Source organism: Physeter macrocephalus, chromosome 13, assembly GCF_002837175.3.
Source record: "Physeter macrocephalus isolate SW-GA chromosome 13, ASM283717v5, whole genome shotgun sequence".
Taxonomy (NCBI): Eukaryota; Metazoa; Chordata; class Mammalia; order Artiodactyla; family Physeteridae; genus Physeter; species Physeter macrocephalus.
Genome location: NC_041226.1, coordinates 18,588,623 through 18,601,454, shown reverse-complemented (window position 1 = coordinate 18,601,454; position 12,832 = coordinate 18,588,623). Strand labels below are relative to the sequence as shown.

Genomic DNA, 12,832 nt, shown 5'->3' with positions numbered 1-12,832 from the left:
CCATAAAAGGAAACGAAATTGAGTTATTTGTAGTGAGGTGGATGGACCTGGAGTCTGTCATACAGAGTGAAGTAAGTCAGAAGGAGAAAAACAAATACCGTATGCTAACACATATATATGGAATCTAAGAAAAAAAATGTCATGAAGAGATTAGTGGTAGGACAGGAATAAAACACAGACCTACTAGAGCATGGACTTGAGGACATGGGGAGGGGAAAGGGTAAGCTGTGACGAAGTGAGAGAGTGGCAGGGACATATATGCACTACCAAATGTAAATTAGATAGCTAGTGGGAAGCTGCCGCATAGCACAGGGAGATCACCTCTGTGCTCTGTGACCATGAGAGGGGTGGGATAGGGAGGGTGGGAGGGAGGGAGACGCAAGAGGGAAGAGATATGGGAACATATGTATATGTATAACTGATTCACTATGTTGTAAAGGAGAAACTAACACACTATTGTAAAACAGTTATACTCCAATAAAGATGTTAAAAAAAAAAAACAAAAAACATATATTTTGCTTTTCATTCCTCTTTGCTGCCAGACGGGTTTAATGCAAAATACGAGTCTTAGCAAACAATGAAATAAATAGTTGTACATTTTTACTATGCAATAAAGGGCGAAACCACTGTAGTAAGAATCTTGACTTTTCTGTACATGCTCTGCAAAGACTCCTCAGCCTGTACTTCTCACACACGTTTAATGCACATATATTCCATGATGCACATTTAGTCCTTCCTTCCCCTCCGCATGACAGAAAGGGTTTTCAGCAGGGAAAGGGGTGCTGCCCAAGGTTTCACAGGTGGGAAATGGCTGGGCCAGCTGCACCGGCACATCGTTGGACCCCAAAGCCCATACTCTTCCCACCTGCCCCCTCTGCCCCAGGCTTCTTGAATAACAGTCAGACCTCCTCTGTAACAGCCCTGCGTAACCAGCACTGCCTTTGAAAGGCAGCCTGTGGCGTGTGTGAGGGTGAGTGACAGGACAGAGAAGCGCCAGGAAACCATGTTGCGAGAAACCGTGGAGCTGTTTCATAGACACGGGATTCAACTTCCCTTTGGGTTACACAAGAGGGCACAAGTAGGACCCTAGAAGTAGAAGTCATAAGGAGGCTAATTTTAGCTCAACATAAGGAAACATTTTCTTGTAACTAGAGGTATTCTATTTTGGAAAGATGGCACTGACAAAGTCTTCAAGCAAAGGCTGGATGACCCAACATCTGTCTGGACTATTAGTAAAATTCCTATACAAGGGGGAAGCTGGCCTATTTGGCTCCTAAAGGCCCTTGCTCGACTATGGCGGCTTTCTCACTTTCCGCACACAGTACTGGGCATTCCTTTATTTTATTTTATTTTATTAACATATTTTGGCCACGGGACATGTGGGATCTTAGTTCCTTGAATCGGGATTGAACCCGCATCCCCTGCACTGGAAGTGCAGAGTCTTAACCACTGGACCGCCAGGGAAGCCCCGGGTGCTCCTTTAGATGTGTGGGTCACCATGCATGCTGTGCCCAGCATGACTCCACCCCCAGTTCCCATGGGCTGGACCGTGTTCTACACTGTGACAGCCACTCCTTTGGCTGTAGGTGATTGGATCAGAGGATCAGGAGGGACAAGGAGGAAGACAACGCATAGGCTGGGGCCTGGCCTACAAAGCAGCCTGTCCAAAATGCCACACTCAAACACAGATGAGCTGGGCTCGTGAAATTCTTACTCTCTGGAACACAAATTCAGAAACAGGGAAAGAATCCAATCAGATTCTGAAAATTAATATGTAGGAGAGGTCAGGAGAGGCCAGGAGAGGCCAAGAACAAATCAATATTATGAATGAACTCAAGTTACCAGGAAACATGGTGTTAGTTTGGTTGGGCTGCCACAAAAAAGTACCACAAACTGGGTGGCTTAAAACCACAAATACTTATTGTCTCACAGTTCCGGAGGCTGGATGTCCAGGATCAAGGTGTCAGCAGGGTTGGTTTCTTCTGAGGGCTGCAAAGGAGACTCTCTGTTCCATGCCCCTCCTTCTACACCTTCTAGGCGCTTGATGGCAAACTCTGGCGTTCCTTGGCTTGTAGAAGCATCACTCTGATCTTTGCCTTCATGTTCACATAGTGTTCTCCCCGTGTATATGTCCCTACATCCAAATTCCCCCCTTTTATAAAGACACCAGTCGTTATTAGGTGAGGAACCATGCTAATGACCTCATTTTTTTTCTAATAACTTCATTTTAAGTTCATTACACCTGTAAAGACCAGATCTCTAAATAGGGCCACATTCTGAGGTCATGGGGGTTAGGACCCCAACATGGGATTTTTTGGTAGGGACACAATTCAACCCATATTCAACCCACATGCATATGGATATAGGCTAGACTTCCCAGCCTCAAGAACACGAGAAATAAATGTCTGATGTTTAAGCCACCCAATCGGTGATATTTTTGTTATATCAACCCTAGCAGACTAAGACACTAAATGCTGGTGAGAATATGGAGCAACTGGAATGCTCAAGTATTGCTGGTGGGAATGGAAAATGGTACAGCCACTTTGGAAAACAGTTTGGCAGTTTCTACTCTAGTTAAAGAATCCCACTCGTAGGCATTTACACAGGAGAAATAATATATATGCCCACACAAAGACTTAGAAGTAGATACCCACAGCTGCATTATTTATAACAGCCCAAAACTAGAAACAACCCAAATGTTAACTGGTAAATGGATACATAAATTGGGATATAGCCATATAATGGGATACTAGTCAGCAGATCATGCTAAATGAAAGACTACATACTGTATGATTTCATTTATATGAAATTCTAGAAATGGCAAAACTTTAGTGACAATAAATCAGATTAGTGTTCCCTGGGGCCAGAGGTCAGGGCTGGGATCATCTACAAAGGGGCATAAGAAGACTTTCAAAAAGTGATGAAAATGTTCTATACTGTTACTGTGACGGTGGTTGGTTGCATAACTCTACACAATCACCAAAATTCATCAGACCGTATACAAAATGGGTGAATTTTATTGTATATAAATTATAACTCAGTAAAGCTGGAGGGGGAAAAGGAGAATTTAGAAAAGTGGCTGGTTACTATATAGATATAGATATAACCCAGTAATTTTCACTTATCACAACAACAGTCTGTTAGAATACAAAGGAGAAAAATCTCATAGTAGCAATAAAAATATAAAATATTTAGAAGTAAATTTTAAGAGACTATAACAGAAGATTTATTTAAACAAACTGAGATCCACTCAATTCTTAGAAGAGACGCAGTATTGCAAAGATATCATTTAATCTCAAATTAATCTATACATTTAAGAAAATCCCAAATCAAAATACCAAACTTTAGAACTTGGCAAAACGAATCTAAAGTTCATCTGGAAGGATATAGAGTAACGTGTTTGAAAAAGGGTGATGAGTTCGCTTCGTTGGCTATTCAAAAGCACCATAGGGGCTTCCCTGGTGGTGCAGTGGTTAAGAATCCGCCTGCCAATGCAAGGGACACGGGTTTGAGCCTTGGTCCGAGAAGATCCCACCTGCCGCGGAGCAACTAAGCCTGTGCACCATAACTACTGAGCCCGTGCGCCACACTACTGAGCCTGAGCTCTAGAGCCCGCAAGCCACAACTACGGAAGCCCTCACGCCTAGAGCCTGTGCTCTGCAATAAGAGAAGCCACCGCAATGAGAAGCTCACGCACTGCAACAAAGAGTAGCCCCAGCTCGCCGTAATTAGAGAAAGCCTGCGCGCAGCAACGAAGACCCAAGGCAGCCAAAAATAAAAATAAATAAAATAAATAAATTTAAAAAATAAATAAAGGGCTTCCCTGGTGGCGCAGCGGTTGAGAATCTGCCTGCTAATGCAGGGGACACGGGTTCGAGCCCTGGGCTGGGAGGATCCCACATGCCGCGGAGCAACTAGGCCCGTGAGCCACCACTACTGAGCCTGCGCGTCTGGAGCCTGTGCTCCGCAACAAGAGAGGCCGCGATAGTGAGAGGCCCGCACACCGCGATGAAGAGTGGCCCCCGCTTGCCACAACTAGAGAAAGCCCTCGCACAGAAACGAAGACCCAACACAGCAAAAATAAATAAATAAATAAAAACCTGAACTCTTCAGCAAGGTACACAGGGTCTTTTAAATAAATAAATAAATAAATAAATAAATAAATAAAAAGCACTATAATGCTAAAATAGTAAGAAACAGAACTGAAACCAAAAGATTCATAACAATAAAACTAAATTTAAAAAATCCCAAACATATCTATGCATATAAAAGATTTTAGCATATGATAAAAATGGAATTTCAAGTAAGTGGAGAAAGAATGGATTATTCAATAAATGAAGTTGAGATACTTTCTTGCTCCCCCCCAGAAAAGTGTATAATAAAATGTAAAATTATACATTTATAATTTAAATGTAAAATTATTTGCACTAACATGTCTATCTCTTTCAGATCAATAAGGAAAAGATGAACAGCCTCATAGGAAAACAGGCTATAGGGAATTCCCTGGCAGTCCAGTGGTTAGGACTCCATGTTTTCACTGCCGAAGGGCCAGGGTTCGATCCCTGGTCAGGGAACTAAGATCCCACAAGCTGCACAGCGTGGCCACAAGAAAAAGAAAAAGAAAAACAGCGTATAGGAGGTGGACCCAGGACTCAGCCCCAGATTCCTGTCCCATAGCCTGGTACAGAACAGCAGAGCTGCCCTCCCTCAGGAAAACATGAGAGTCAGGCACTGAGGGTATCAGCTGTGATGAGGATGGAGCAAAGACTTGATACTCCTTTTTTCTGGGAATCATGTAAGTCTCCTGCGTTCTCGTGAGACTGCAAGAGAGAAGACCCCTAATAACTGAGGTTGAATTTATTTCCCACTCCCAGGCAGGAAAGGAGCTTGCCAATTCATTTTCTTTTTTTTCCAGCTTTATTAAGGTATAATTGACAAATAAAATTGTAAGATTTTTAAAGTGTATAATGTGAATGTTTGATATAATTGTAAAAGGATTCCCACAATCAAGTTAGTTAACACACCCATCACTTCACATATTTACCTTTTAAAATTTTTGATAAAAGAAAGATGAGTTATTTCTTATATGACACATTTTGTGGTGGAAAAACTTATATCTCCTTAGACATACTTTTTGACTTGAATCTCAGGTTTGAAATTTGTCCTACAAAAGAAAAGACATCTGTTCAAGAATGTTTCTTGTAGCTTCTTGTTTGTTTTTAGGAGCAAAAAACAAAAACAAAAACAAAAGAAACCCCTGGGCTTCCCTGATGGTGGAGTGGTTAAGAATCCACCTGCCAATGCAGGGGACACGGGTTCGAGCCCTGGTCCAGGAAGATCCCACATGCCATGGAGCAACTAAGCCCGTGCGCCACAACTACTGAGCCTGAGCTCTAGAGCCCACAAGCCACAACTACTGAGCCTCCGTGCCTGGAGCCTGCTCCGCAACAAGAGAAGCCACCACAATGAGAAGCCCAGAACTAGAGAAAGCCCGCGCACAGCAATGAAGACACAATGCAGCCAAAAATAAATAAATAAAATTTATTAAAAAAAAAACAAACAGGGCTTCCCTGGTGGCGCAGTGGTTGCGCATCCGCCTGCCGATGCAGGGGAACCGGGTTCGCGCCCCGGTCTGGGAGGATCCCACGTGCCGCGGAGCGGCTGGGCCCATGAGCCGTGGCCGCTGAGCCTGCGCGTCCGGAGCCTGTGCTCCGCAACGGGAGAGGCCACAGCAGTGTGAGGCCCGCGTACCACAAAACAAACAAACAAACAAACCCAAAACTGAAGGTTGCACGGTTGGTTCAATTATGGTATATCCATTCTATGGAAAAAGGATATTTTGACCCGGGTCCTACAGAAAGTATCATGCTATGTTCTACTACTTTTATGGGGATTGCTATCCCAAGGAGGCGGAGGGGGGGGAATGGGAAATGGGACAAAGGAGAAGGATGAATCAGATGTGAGGGTGCATTACTGGGATTAGTAACTCAGTAAGGCTGCTTAGTAACAAGCTAACTGATGTCTCAACCTTACATTTTTCTAGGGATTTTATGAACTACTGCTTCTTTGGGGAGTTCATCTTGGGGGAGGATGGAAGAAGAATTTATCCTGGAGTTCCCAAATACCACAGTCAAAGGTTCAGCCTGTGGGTAGATGTGTGGGAGCTGAGTGGGTCCCCAGGATCTCACACCCGAGTGGCATCCAAGGGGCCTAGGGCAGGATGTGGGAGCAGGTGCTGCCTGGTTGGGCCCCAAAGAAGCTGGAGTTGGTCGCTGTCATGGTGGCAGGACTAGAGCATATTGTCAAGGGCCCGATGAAGCCAAGAAGATCCGAGAGGATGCAAAAGAGGTATCTGATACAATATTGATACCTCGTACTGGATGAGTATGAGAAAGTAGCTGATGGGAATATAAATGGGTACCATCTTTCTGAAATCTTTAAAAACTGGTTTTCCTTAGGGCCAGTAATTCTACTTCCAGGATTCATCCTGTGTAAATACTTAAGACAAGTGCATGAAAATGTACAGAGAGCATTCTATATAATTGCTAGCAACTGGGAAGAGCGTGTAAGTCCAACAATTAGGGATCGGTTAAATAGATTACACATAAAGTATAATGGAATCCTATGCAGTTATTTAAAATTATGAGGTAGTTCAATAGACTGATCTGTATGGTCACCTGACACAGTTAAATGAAAAGAGTAACAAAGAATGAATAATATGAACCCATTTTTGTAAAGAGAATTCCGAAAAAAAATATTTATCTGGATATATGTTTTCATATAAATTCTGGAAAATTATTTATCTATCTATTTATCTAGGCTGTGCTGGGTCTTACTTGCTGCACATGGGATCTTTGTGGTGGCATGTGGGAGCTTGCTGCACATGGGATCTTTGTGGTGGCATGTGGGAGCTTTTTTTTTTTTTTTTAGTCGTGGCATGCGAACTCTTAGTTGCAGCATGCACGCGGGATCTAGTTCCCCCAACCAGGGATCAAACCCGGGTCCGCTGCATTGGGAGCACGGAGTCTTACCCACTGGACCACCAGGCAAGTCCCTGGAAGACTATTAAGAATACTAACAATAATTATCTCTAGGTAATTTTATCTTTTTCTTCCTTTTAGATATATAAATGTTATGTTTTGCAATGATTGTGGGAATATATGACTTAAATAATTTTGTTTTAAAAGACTGTCTGACATAGAAAAAGAACTGACATTTTAGATATCTGAGCAATTTGAGGCTTAAAATGTAAATGACTGATACTGCTATAAACTGAAAGAATAGAATCATTCTTCCATTCATTCAATATTAACAAATATTCCATAATAGCTCCTACAAAGCAGGCAAACATGCCAGGTACTAGAGACAGAGGAAGACAAAATAGCTACAAATTGTGCTTAGTGTTATAAATGAAAAAAGATATTTCCCTAGAGTATCCTTTCCATTTCAAAGGAAATAAATTTTAGTTGCATTAACATTTTTTGAAGTATTTACATACTTCCTCCTTATACAAAAGATTTTAGGTCAATTACAATAAAAACATTCATTAAATGGTAAAATATACATAATTTACCCTGAATTTGGATCAGGGTCAATAAGAATGTCTATATGCAGACCATCTTTTGTTGTTATTATAGAGCTTAATGTGATTCTGAGCTTCCAAGCAGCCAAAGTGAAAAGGAGAAACATTTATATTGTTCTTGCTGTCAGAGAGAAATAGACAGACCAATTTTTTTAGGAGAAATTAAGCTTCTCCTAGCACTTATCTGCGAAAGAAATTTCTCATATGGGTTTCACATTGAGAGTGATATTAGTAACCATTATTCTCCAAATGAAACAATAGGAGAAAAACTCTGCTATTCCATAAGCTCTGAGAGGACAAGGGCTATCCATTTTGTTTGCATCTAGCACAGCAAGTACCCCAGCAGGCACTCAAATTTTGTGGAAATGAGGAACAAACAGAAAAATACGTCATTTCTGAGATGTGGCTACATAGACAGCTATCCTAAGGAACATCCTTCTTCATGATGTTAGAAAACAGACTGAATTTTGGTGTGCAGAAGTACAAGAGCTGTCTACCCACACTCTAAATAATGGACAGTGGGTCATTATGGGTGCTATTCCCTAGGCTTTTAATTAGGCACCATTTCTAAGTTTATACTAAGGTTCTCCAGAGAAACAGAACCACTGGGAGATTATACCTATATCTAAATCTATATGTATATATAGGTCTATCTATCTACCTAAAGAGATTTATCAAAAGGGACTGGCTTATGCAATTATGAAGGCTCACAAGTCCCACCATCTGCAGGGTGAGTCGTCAGCAAGCTAGAGACCCAAGAAAGCTAATGTAGTTCTAAGTCCAGAGGCCTGAGAACAGGGAGAACCAATGGTGGTGATCTAGTCTGAAGGCCGGCAGGCTTGAGACTCAGGAAAAGCCATTGTTTCAGTTCAAGTCCGAGGACAGTACAAAGCCTATGTCCCAGTTTGAAGGTAGTCAGGCAGAAGGATTGCTTGCTGACTTGAGGAAAGGCCAGTTTTTTTGTTCTAGTCAGGCCTTCAATTGATGGGATGAAGGCCACCCATGTTAGGGAGGGCACTCTGCTTTACTCTACCAATTTAAATACTAACCTCATCCAAAAACACCCTCACAGAAACACCCAGAATAACGTTTGTCAAAATATCTGGGTACCGAGGAGCTTCAAGATGGCAGAGGAGTAAGACGTGGAGATCACCTTCCTCCCCACAAATACATCAGAAATACATCTACATGTGGAACAGCTCCTACAGAACACCTACTGAATGATGGCAGAAGACCTCAGGCTTCCCAAAAGGCAAGAAACTCCCCACGTACCTGGGAAGAGCAAAACAAAAAAGAGGGCTTCCCTGGTGGCGCAGTGGTTGGGAGTCCGCCTGCCGATGCAGGGGACGCGGGTTCGTGCCGCGGTCCGGGAAGATCCCACGTGCCGCGGAGCGGCTGGGCCCGTGAGCCATGGCCGCTGGGCCTGTGCGTCCGGAGCCTGTGCTCCGCAACGGGAGAGGGAGAGGCCACGGCAGTGAGAGGCCCGCATACCGCAAAACAAACAAAAAAAGAAAGAAAAAACAGAGACAAAAGAATAGGGATGGGACCTGCACTTTTGGGAGGGAGCTGTGAAGGAGGAAAGGTTTCCACACACTAGGAAGCCCCTTCACTGGTGGAGACGGGGGAGGGAGGAAGCTTCGGAGCCGCGGAGGAGAGCGCAGCAACAGGGTGCGGAGGGCAAAGCGGAGAGATTCCCGCAGAGGATCGGTGCCGACCTGCACTCACCAGCCCGAGAGGCTTGTCTGCTCACCCGCCGGGGCGGGCGGGGGCTGGGAGCTGAGGCTCGGGCTTCAGAGGTCAGATCCCAGGGAGAGGACTGGGGTTGGCTGCGTGAACACAGCCTGAAGGGGTTAGTGCGCCACAGCTGGCCGGGAGGGAGTCCTGGCAAAAGCCTGGACCTGCTGAAGAGGCAAGAGACTTTTTCTTCCCTCATTGTCTCCTGGTACGCGAGGAGAGGGGATTAAGAACGCCGCTTAAAGGAGCTCCAGTGAAGGGCACAGACCCCAGAGGCGGGCATGAGATGCTAAGACGGTGCTGCCGCCACCAAGAAGCCTGTGTGCGAGCACAGGTCACTATCCCCACCTCCCCTCCGGGGAGCCTGTGCAGCCCGCCACTGCCAGGGTCCCGTGATCCAGGGACAACTTCCCCGGGAGAACACACGGCGCACCTCAAGCAACGTCATGGTGGCCTCTGCCGCCGCAGGCTCGCCCCACATCCGTACCCCTTCCCTCCCCCTGGCCTGAGTAAGCCCGAGCCCCCGAATCAGCTGCTCCTTTAACCCCGTCCTGTCTGAGCGAAGAACAGATGCCCTCAGGCCACCTACAGGCAGAGACGGGGCCAAATCCAAAGCTGAACCCCAGGAGCTGTGCAAACAAAGAAGAGAAAGGGAGATTTCTCCCAGCAGCCTCAGGAGCAGCGGATTAAATCTCCACAATCAACTTGATGTACCCTGCATCTGTGGAATACCTGAATAGACAACGAATCATCCCAAATTGCGGAGGTGGACTTTGGGAGCAACTATATATATATATAGTTCCCTTTTTCTCTTTTGGTGAGTGTGTATGTGTATGCTTCTGTGTGTGATTTTGTCTGTATAGCTTTGCTTTTACCATTTGTCCTAGGGTTCTGTCCATTATTTTTTTGTTTCTTTGTCTGTTTTTTTAGTATAGTTGGGTTTTTGCTGTTGTGGGTTTTTTTGCGGTATGCAGGCCTCTCACTGTTGTGGCCTCTCCCATTGCAGAGCACAGGCTCCAGACGCACAAGCTCAGCAGCCATGGCTCACAGGCCCAGCCGCTCTGTGGCATGTGGGATCTTCCCGGACCGGGGCACGAACCCGTATCCCCTGCATCGGCAGGCGGACTCTCAAACGCTGCGCCACCAGGGAAGCACCTTTAGTATAGTTTTTAGCGCTTGTTATCATTGGTGGATTTGTTTTTTGGTGGCCAAATCCAAAGCTGAACCCCAGGAGCTGTGCAAACAAAGAAGAGAAAGGGAGATTTCTCCCAGCAGCCTCAGGAGCAGCGGATTAAATCTCCACAATCAACTTGATGTACCCTGCATCTGTGGAATACCTGAATAGACAACGAATCATCCCAAATTGCGGAGGTGGACTTTGGGAGCAACTATATATATATATAGTTCCCTTTTTCTCTTTTGGTGAGTGTGTATGTGTATGCTTCTGTGTGTGATTTTGTCTGTATAGCTTTGCTTTTACCATTTGTCCTAGGGTTCTGTCCATTATTTTTTTGTTTCTTTGTCTGTTTTTTTAGTATAGTTGGGTTTTTGCTGTTGTGGGTTTTTTTGCGGTATGCAGGCCTCTCACTGTTGTGGCCTCTCCCATTGCAGAGCACAGGCTCCAGACGCACAAGCTCAGCAGCCATGGCTCACAGGCCCAGCCGCTCTGTGGCATGTGGGATCTTCCCGGACCGGGGCACGAACCCGTATCCCCTGCATCGGCAGGCGGACTCTCAAACGCTGCGCCACCAGGGAAGCACCTTTAGTATAGTTTTTAGCGCTTGTTATCATTGGTGGATTTGTTTTTTGGTTTGGTGGCTTTCTTCTTTCTTTTTTTTTATATTACTTTAAAAATTTTTTCTTAATAATTATTTTTTATTTTAATAACGATTTTATTTTATTTTATCTTCTTCCTTTCGTTCTTTTTTTTCTCCCTTTTATTCTGAGCCGTGTGTATGACAGGCTCTTGGTGCTCCAGCCAGGCGTCAGGGCTGTGCCTCTGAGGTGGGAGAGCCAAATTCAGGACATTGGTCCACAAGTAACCTCCTGGCTGCACGTAATATCAAACGGCGAAAACCTCCCAGAGATCTTCATCTCAATGCTAAGACCCAGCTCCACTCAATGACCAGCAAGTTACAGTGCTGGACACCCTCTGCCAAACAACTAGCAAGACAGGTGTGTGGATTAAAGGCTCTTGGCGCTCCAGCCAGGCGTCAGGGCTCTGTCTCTGAGGTGGGAGAACCAACCTCAGGACACTGGTCCACAAGAGACCTCCCCGTTCCACGCAATATCAAACGGTGAAAATCTCCCAGAGATCTCCATCTCAACACCAAGACCCAGCTCCACTCAAGGTCCAGCAACGAACAGTGCTGGACACCCTATCCCCAACAAAGAGCAAGACAGGTCTACAGCTCCATCCATTAGCAGAGAGGCTGCCTAAAATCATAATAAGGCTACCAACATCCCCAAACACACCACCAGACGTGGACCTGCCCACCAGAAAGACAAGATCCAGCCTCATCCACCAGAACACAGTCCCCTCCATCAGGAAGCCTACACAACCCACTGAACCAACCTTTAGCCACTGGGGCAGACACCAAAAACAACGGGAACTACGAACCTGCAGCCTGCGAGAAGTAGACCCCAATCACAGTAAGTTAAGCAAAATGAGGAGACAGAGAAACACACAGCAAATGAAGAAGCAAGGTAAAAACCCACCAGGGCAGAAGGACGGATAAGTGGCCTGGAAGATAAAATAGTGGAAATAGCTACTGCAGAGCAGAATAAAGAAAAAAGAATGAAAAGAACTGAGGACAGTCTCAGAGACCTCTGGGACAACATTAAACGCACCAACATTCGAATTATAGGGGTCCCAGAAGAAGAAGAGAAAAAGAAAGGGACTGAGAAAATATTTGAAGAGATTATAGTTGAAAACTTCCCTAATATGGGAAAGGAAATAGTTAATCAAGTCCAGGAAGCATAGAGTCCCATACAGCATAAATCCAAGGAGAAACACGCCAAGATACATATTAATCAAACTAACAAAAATTAACTACAAAGAAAACATATTAAAAGCAGCAAGGGAAAAACAACAAATAACACACAAGGGAATCCCCATAAGGTTAACAGCGGATCTTTCAGCAGAAACTCTGCAAGCCAGAAGGGAGTGGCAGGACATAATTAAAGAGATGAAGGGGAAAAACCCACAACCAAGATTACTATACTCAGCAAGGATCTCATTCAGATTTGACAGAGTAATTAAAACTTTTACAGACAAGCAAAAGCTAAGAGAATTCAGCATCACCAAACCAGCTTTACAACAAACGCTAAAGGAACTTCTCTAGGCAGGAAACACAAGGGAAGGAAAAGACCTACAATAACAAACCCAAAACAATTAAGAAAATGGTAATAGGAACATACATATCGATAATTAACTTAAATGTAAATGGATTAAATGTTCCCACCAAAAGACACAGACTGGCTGAATGAATACAAAAACAAGACCCGTATATATGC

At 44.5% G+C, this 12,832-nt stretch overlaps 1 protein-coding gene across 13 annotated transcripts in view; it reads right to left on the bottom strand.

The window, feature by feature from the left end:
* Positions 1–12,832, bottom strand: part of EBPL (EBP like) — an 84,105-nt gene that overhangs the window by 55,989 nt on the left and 15,284 nt on the right. Inside the window, exon 1 of one of the 13 annotated variants that reach the window (XM_028497709.2) lies at positions 1,931–2,141. The exons of the other annotated variants lie outside the window; for them this stretch is intronic. The gene's annotated coding sequence lies outside the window, so the exon portion shown is untranslated. Of the gene's footprint in view, positions 1–1,930; positions 2,142–12,832 lie in introns of those variants that run through there. 13 annotated transcript variants of the gene reach the window in all.